This window comes from Arvicola amphibius, chromosome X, assembly GCF_903992535.2.
Source record: "Arvicola amphibius chromosome X, mArvAmp1.2, whole genome shotgun sequence".
NCBI lineage: Eukaryota > Metazoa > Chordata > Mammalia > Rodentia > Cricetidae > Arvicola > Arvicola amphibius.
In genome coordinates, this window is record NC_052065.1 from 98660119 (window position 1) to 98669085 (window position 8967).

An 8967-nucleotide genomic window follows, 5' to 3' on the forward strand; every position below is an offset into this window, starting at 1 on the left:
GAGATTCAGATTTTTGCTTAGGAAACAAATCTGTCAAGCCATACTTTCCCATTTCAGAGGCACACTCTTCGCCCAGAATAACAAAGTAGAGAAGGTCTTCCAGTGCCTTCTCCAATATATAGGGACACTTTTGAATCATTCTCTGGAAATTACATATCTATTGTAGACACTGTACTTTCATTTGTGCAAAGTAACCTTTTTTGTGGACACAGGGCTGATCAAGATAAATACAGCACTTTAGTATATAGAAAATGTTAGCACTGTACATAAAGGGGGCTGATTATTTATCACATAAGTCATTTGAAAAACACTGCTGTAGAGTCCTACTCTGATAAACTTGATTTTGATCACATATACGATGAAGAATCAGTATAAATGCATCAGTACTGTGAGTAAGTGTGTTTATCCTGAATAGAAATATTCTGGAGGCCCTAGGGAGTGTTGGTAAAGTAATAGTGTTGATTATTAGATTATAATTTACTCAAATCTCAATGGAGTAGAAGAGACAAGCCTAGTGCAGTGAATTTGAGTTTCTTGGGAGGCTGAGGCAGGAGGACAATTTAAGCCAAGGAGTTTGAAACCAGAATGTGCAGCATAATTGAATTTCCAGCTCACATAAAATAAAAATAGATGGTTCTGGAGAAATAGTTCAGTGGTTAAGAGCACCTGCACAGTACCTGGGCTTGATTCTTAGGTCCGACATGACCACTGACAATTATCTATAACTCCTGCTCCAGGCAATCTGACACCCTCCCACTACTTTCACATGTACCCAGAGTGCATATGGTGCACATACATTTATGCACACAAAGTACTCATAAAGAATAAATCTTTAAAAATAAAAGTATCTTATGACACAAAGTCAAGTACAATACTTGAGAAATGCAGTTGAAGAAGCTACTAGGCTAACGATATATTAAACCATTTAAAGTAACCTTTTATCCATGTGATAATTCATGTAGAAGTTTAAATCACTTCTGTGTTTTTTTTCAAATAAAAAATATATGTGAGTGTCTTCAAAGTCAGATATTCACAGTGCAGCTTTATTTTGTGATATACAATTGAAATATTCTTCCTCATTGGAACCAAGCACTCATCTAACAGATGTAGCTGGTTATAGAAAAAGAAATGGCATTTCTGAAGGAATTATATTTTCATTTATTTACAAGATCATTCTTGATATTACCCATTTTTATGCCAGTGGTGAGAATAAATGGGTTCCATCCATAAGTAACTGTAGTTTCCCCTTCTCAGGAAAAATCACAGAGAATATTAACTAATTCTTCTGTTTTGCCTCATGAAGCAAGGATTTGAACATTCCTTACCCGGCATCGTCAGAGTGATGGTAAATCACTATAGAGTGAAATGAGAGAATCCGTAGGTATAAATGAAGTTTCCTCAAGCCACTCAAATTATCCACTCAAACTGTCTTCCCTCTGTACTTCATAAGACTGCAGTGGGTGGGAATAGCTCCTTGTCACTTTTCTACCTTGTGTGAAAATGCCTTGACTTAGGTCTTATCTCATTTGCGAAAAGTAGATTCTTTCTTCCCCACAGACCTTGACTTTTATTACTTTGAAAACTGTTTATTTATTTCGCTTTGTGACTCTGTCCTTGTGCCTTCAATACTTCCACAACAATTTTCTCTTCCTCACTAAGAAGAGCAACCCATTTTATCCTGTCACAGACAAACTTCACACACATGGAACCACCATAGGCCCTGCTGACATGTTTCTTTGTTTTATACAATCTCATAAGGACTTTAGCACAAACCTCTCAAAGTCTGCTTGGGCACACTGCATGAGGATTTAGGTGCTTTTTCAACCTTCTTGGTATAAAGATCAATAATCCTGTTGCCAGGGATTTGAGACAGACTAGTTTTCTTAGAGGCTCGACTGTAGGAAAGACTCTGATGATTTGGCAAACGCTGGACCACTCCGTGTGTGTCTAAGCACTGCCCCCTTATAAACAATTCTTTTACTCTGGTAGCTTCCTACAAGTTGAGGGAAAGGAACATTCTTTTTATTTGTTTTGCTGAGAATGGTGTGTGTGTGTTGCTTTTGTTTGGTTATCATTTCCATGCCCAAAAAAGATACTGACAACATGTGCTAAAGATAATCAAGCCTTCCAGTTGCTGAAAATAACTTAAGAAAAGCTCATATAATCTTCCACAAAATTCATTTGAACAACTCTTTGGAATTTCTTTTCTATTCTAGAACAGCCTTGAAAAAGAAGGAAATCACTACAGTAGCAAAACCATCTGATGTGTTATCAACATTTCAGAGCTCTGTTGTAGTGAATGCAATTCTAGTCCATCACTTTGACCAATCCACAATTTGTGGACGTATTTCCAAATATGACAATAGCAAGATAACCACCAATAATTGTAAGAAATTAACATGGCTGCCTTTTAGTTGAATTTAACAACAGAAAACATCAATATGCCCTAAATCACAAGGAGAAATCATTGCTCAAACTTAAAATTGGACACTATTTTGATACCCAATTTTGTTCTGCTTTACAAATACAGGAGGCTTTTTTAAATGCTCACATACCAATAGTAAGTGGCTCTTTGTAGAAACTTTCTACAGTCTTAAGCCTATGAGTAGCCAACCCTAGAAAGTCAGCCAACTAGGCTTCCTTTCAAATATCTGACTTTCTAATTTTCTGCCTGTTCTACTTGCCTCTGTTCTCACTGCTTCTTGGCTTTCATACAGTCTTCTGCCTCTTTTAATAACTTGTTTTTCTGTGATCCCTGGCACTTGGCTACTTGTTTGCTTTTTCTTACATCACTTTCTTGTCTTCTGGCTTTCAGACATGATCTATGGCTGCTATATTCTTCTAATTTGTTCTTCTTCTCCTTTCTATACTTTCTTTTGGCACTTCTTGAGCTGACTCATAGGCTTTTTCTCTCATTCCTGTCCATGACCTTGCTTTGTAATTGAAGATGGAGTTATCTGGAGATTGTATTATATGAGGTTGGGCAGTACTGGCAAGCTACAATCTGTGCTCATGATTACCATTTTCTGTTTGTTTTTCATCATTTAAGTTATTTTTAGATTATGTCATACCTTAACATCCAATAGTCCTTTGAAATGGAAGAGCTTTAAAACAAGTTACTGAATTACTTTCACTGAGCTCACCTATTGAAGAACATAAACAAGTTTTTAATTAACTTTTGTTACTTATCTTCTTTTCTGGAGAAGCACATTTACTTTTCCTTATTATGCATTCCCAAGGGCAGACAGGAAAGCCTTGGGTAAGGCTTAAGTCATATGCAATGAAACACTGAAAGCTGACCTATTCATCCAGGTACTGGAACTGCCAGAGCCTTTCACCTCACCTAATGCACTGTCTATACTGTTTAGATTATGCACTATTACTTACTTGCCATTTATATATGTCAGTAGTATTTCTTACCGTGCACAATCTGAGCTCTATATTGCCTGAATAATCCTGACATACAGTGTACAACTCTACAGATGACAGGTGCTACATTTATTGACTTATGAAAGACAATGGGTCCTGTATATAATAATAAGTTTTGGTATGTCCCTTAGAGAATTCAGTCATTAAGAGGAATATACATTCATCACAAAAATATGCACAAAAATGTTAATAGAAGCCTCCCCAATTGGATTTTCTTTTCTTAGAACTATAAAATGAGGTGCTTCAGCAAAGAATGAGTTGTGACAAAAATGTTTTTCCAAATATAAAACCTTATTTATGCCTTTCCGAGTAGAGTTTGACAAGCTTATGAAATATTTATGCTAATTTTTGTACTTGAAGAGATGTCACATATTACTGGTTCTTACACCAAAATATCTCATATTTAATCCAAAATCATTGTGCATTTATGCTTTCATGACTGTCTTGTCAACAGTCCATAAGTGTAAGATACACTTTGACAGTATAGATAAATACACTCTTGTACTTTCTTCTGCTTGGAAATGAATAACTGGTCAAGGGTATCCATGGAGCTGTTGTAAACACATACTCGCTTTTTACCATTTCTTTTCTGCTTTGTCTTTGCATTTCATAGTAGGGCAACAGAGGGCTCAATATGCAAAAGACGTGCATTTTGATATAGTATTAGGTTCAAAACTTGTCATGTAGGTTATACTATGTCTCCAGTTGGTATCCCACTTTTCCATTAAAGATGATACAGAGTATATTCTGAATATGTTTCACATTACTTTGTGATACCAATTAGAGGTCAACAGTTCTTAGAGAAAGAGAACAAATTGTAATAGGTGAAGAAAAGGTATTTAAATAAACTCTATGACAGGAGGAACACTGACTAATGAATTCTATTAAAACTCTTAGGATCATCTGGGCCAGCATGATAATTCAGCAGGCCAGACTCTCCCTGTCATGTCTAATTACATCAACTTGAACCCCACATAGTGAAATGAGAAAAAAAACTCTTGAAAGCTTTCCACTGACCTCCACAGGTATGCTGTAGTACCTTTCAATGCCCCCCACAATAAATAAATGTTAGTGTTAGCTTTTAAATCATGCTGAGAACAGAAGGCCAGAAAGATGGCTCTATTGGTAATGCACTTGATGCCCAATCATGTATGACTGATGATCTGGATTTGATCCCACCAACATATACAAAGGTAGATGGAAGGGGAATCCAGAAAGTTAGATGTTGACTGCTACAAATATGCCAGCACACACATCATGCACACAGATAATAAAAAGTCACAAAAAATAGTTTAAAATAGGTGTGGATTTTAAATAGACCGAAATCTGTAAACTAGCCTTTGGGTTTATTTCTTGTAAAATCTGAAGCATGTCAGCTAGGACTGGCTGCTTAGTCTTGTAAGCCCAGCTAGCTGAGAAGCTAAAGTGGTAGAATGTCCCATTCAAACCCAGCTTAGGCTACACGGTAAGTTTAAAGTCAACCTAGGCAAACACCACAAAATTTTGTCTCAAAATAAAATGTAAAATGTGTCTGGATACAACACAAGGATAGCATATTTGCCTAGCCTGTGGGAAACGCTGTGCTGAATCTTCAGTACAGAAAGAAGCAAAAATTGTGTTTTCTTCCTTTTTCTTGAATTGTTGTCCCCTTATCTCTAAAAAAGATAATAGTATATATTCCATGATTGAGAATTAACTAAGTTTACAACAAATACTCAAAATTGATTGGTTTCCTGTCCACTATTTTTTGTTTCTCTACAAAATCTAAAATTTTTAATTACATATTCATGTAATTATTAAAATGTCAGCACTAAATACAGTTCCTCTTAAATGTGATATGTCCTGCATAAGGAAAAGATATTAAACAATGATACCTTAACATTTTTGTCATTATCTTATGGTTCTCTGAAGGGTAAGGTCATATACGTCTGGGGTTAGGAAGAAATTACAAGCAACTTTTGGTTTGACTGTCACATTCAGATGTGAATATAACCAAACAGGACACGCCAATTATGGAATATTGTCAATATATTCATTGCACTAGATTTCTAACAATAGACAAACAAGAATTCAGCTTGTAAGAGATAAAAATGGAACTGCTTATCAATTTTCTCAGGATGGAGGAACAGGTAAAATTTAATGCTTTTAGTGAAAGATGTTTACTATTCATATAGATGATTAAAATAAGAAAACTAACTGCAAGCATATCTCTAAGCACTTTACAAATGTTCACTCGTACTGCTCACAATAATTCTCGGATGTAAAGGGTGTTGTTTTCATTTCACAAATGAGCAAACAAGGGACAGAACAGTTCGTTATTTGCCAAAACCTGGAACTGATAATTGGAGATGCTAGTAGAAAAATCAAGGAAGACAAACTTCAGAGTACATATGCTTAAGGAAGGAATGGCAGTCAGCTTCATTATGATGAAAAAGGTGATTTAAAATTTTGATTCTTAATGTTTTTTAGAGATTAACATTAGGAAGACCAACTGCAAAAACAATACCTGTGTTGAAGCAGGAGTTCTGTTAGCTGCAAGGACCTCGCTCAGGTCCTTTTCTGATGTTTAAACTTCATTTTCCTCATTTTTCAGTGGATGGATTTGAACTGAATAGGTTTCTCATCTCTTTCAGATCTAATTCTAAAAAAAACATTATAGCAACTAATGGTTTTTTAAGTTATTTACAATTCTATCATGTATTTACTTTGCAAACGCTTCATGCAATTTGGATAACAATTCATCCCAAACCTCTCTGTTAGCAGCTACAGAAATACAGTAGGAGTCGAAACTTTCCTTGAACATTGGAATATATAATTATGGTAGACACATGCTGTTGATCTTGATTACCATGGAAACACATGGAAGTTTCTCTCAGAACCCTCGGAATTTCTCAATTTTTTCCAAGCTCTTTCAATGAGAGACAGCATCACAGTATTTTAATTTGTTTTTATTTTTGGTTGGTTCATTCACCAAGAACTGTTGCCAACCATAATAGGCAACATAGAGAAAACTCCCTGCAGCCCAGAAAGGAAACTATGAATTGCCTGCCACATATTTAATTGAATTCATTTTCTCTCTATCAGCAGCTTAACTTAAATGGAATTCGGGGCATCATAAATTTCATGAAACAGCAGTAATTTCAGCTCCGTTTCTATCCTGATGGCAGTGTTTTTTATTTATTTTTTTGCTGGTTGGTTGGTTTTGTTTTTGATTTTTTATATGCATGGCCTGAAAAAGTTATGGCTCTGTTATGTTTATACTGATGGAGGATTATGGATATTTGTTTGAACTGCTAAACCAATACAGCCATATTTCCATTTGACACAGATATATAACTCTCCTTGTTTATCAGCTCTTGTGACCAGATTTGACCTTCTGCTTTCAAAAACAAGTTCTCACATGTGGCTGTAAAGTTTCTTGAAGTTCATCCTCAAGAACACTGAGTAAAAAAAAAAAAACTGTGAGAAATCAAAGACTTTTGGAAATGACTATTTTTTCTCTGTTTTACCTCTTGTAAAGAACTTATGGGATGATACTTTGATTACAAGTTTGCTATATACATGTTTACTCTCCCTACTAGATTAACTCCTTTGTGCCTAGGAATTACACCTTTTAGTGAATATCCTCATGGTGCCTAGCATAGAATTGAACACAAAGTAAGTTTCCAGTGCATAAAAGCTGAATAAATAATTCCTGTCATTTCATAAAAATCTCTTATTTGAACTCAATGTAACTTTTGAAAACAAAGCAGATTTTTATGACATATATTTTTGAGAAATTGAAGAGTACTACACAATATAAAATATTAAGTCTAACATCATCTTTTAATATATTTTGGAGAGAATTTACTTTCCTGTTGTTATCATTATGGAGGCTGAACTACAAAAATATATTATATATAAATGAAAAGCTGACCTTATAGTCTACGGAATATTGGCAATTGCTCAGGCATAGTCTCCTTGTTTCCAGTTATTCTCGTTGTGAATGAGGGAGCAAGGGAAATTCCCGAGTTTTTAGACAGTCAAATGTATCTATAACCTTGACAACTTCCAAAATTGAAACTAAGACTAACACAATAAAATCGAAGAAACTTTTCTTCCTTCTAATGTAATGTATAATTTTTAATGACAGCACAACCCATCATTCCATCTATGAAGTCTCATTGATGGGTATAATAAAACTAAATATAATTTTGTGGTTTCTCAGTAATCCAATATGCCACAATGCTGTGGGTCACAGTCTTTCTTTTTCTTTGCATAATGCTGTTTGAGACACCATAATGTTTTATACCTAAGATTATTTGTTGAGTTGAATTACATCTATTCAATATTATGTGTTTAACCATCAGCCCCAACACTTTCAACTATGACCTTATTTGAAGGTTGTATCTTTATAGAAGCAGTGAAATGAAAAAGAAATCATTGGAGCAGGCCCAAATCCACATGAATGGTATTTATGAAAGCAGAAAAAAATGACCCAAGACAAACATGCACAGAGTAAAGACTATTTGAAGGAACTTACAGAGAAGACAGCTATCTTTTCAGTTACAAATTGGAATTTGCAACAAACTTTTTACTCATAGCCTCCCAAAGAAGGGACCCTGAGTACAATTTGGTTTCTACTTCTAGTTGCCATAAGTATAATATAACAAATTTATGACAGACCACTCAGTCAGTGGTACTTTGCTAAGGCAGATCTACCAAACTATTATATCACAGAATATAAGAACGTAGATCCACAGGCAGACAAATGTGAAAACAAGGCCCCATCTCTTATGACTTAGAATAATGAACTCAAAATGAATTACAGGTTTCCATCACATGAAGACTCGGCCTCTTGGTATAGACCCAAGGCTCAGATCTTCCCTAGTTCTTTCCTATTGTTCCTTTTAGACATTTCTTGTAGCCCATCCCCATTCCTTTGTGATGCCTTGCTCTCCCACAGAACAGCTCTCTACCAGGAGCCACAGCTATTGTATTAGGCTGAAACTCAAGCAAACAACACTTTTCCTTCTCTGCATTCTCCATTCATGTCTCTGAGACTTACATTATGATTTGCTGCCATTCCTCTACTTTATCCCCTCCTCCCACTCCATCTGTATTATCTTGAGTATGGCTTCTGAGTGTAGAACTAGAATTCAGGGTCTCTCTAGTTGGGCTGTTTGCTGCCACTGTCAGATACTCCTTCTAGCACATCTCCTTTACTTTGTGCTCCCCAGAGTCTCACAGAATTGCTTTCTACCAGAGATCCAAAATCCACCAGATTTAGCTAGGACCCAGAGTGGGCAACACCAAACAAAGAACAAGACACCTACCCAACAAAGGCAAGATCAGATTTACAAAAAAATCATTTCAAACATTCTAACTCCAGATGCCTAGATCCCAAAGCAAAAGCAAATGTGAAACCAAGATGGTATGTTTCCTTCTGAAACAGGAACCCCTCTTGGAATAGGACCTGAGGAGAACAGTTTCCTGAAGCAAAAGATGGATGTGTTCAAGGACCTAAAAGAGGAATAAGAGCTTTAATGAAGATAATGA

General features: G+C 35.6%; 1 pseudogene; it reads right to left on the reverse strand.

Moving 5' to 3' along the window:
- Positions 1-1590: 1590 nt before the first annotated feature.
- Positions 1591-8494, reverse strand: LOC121677027 (annotated as a pseudogene).
- Between the last annotated feature and the right edge of the window lie 473 nt (positions 8495-8967).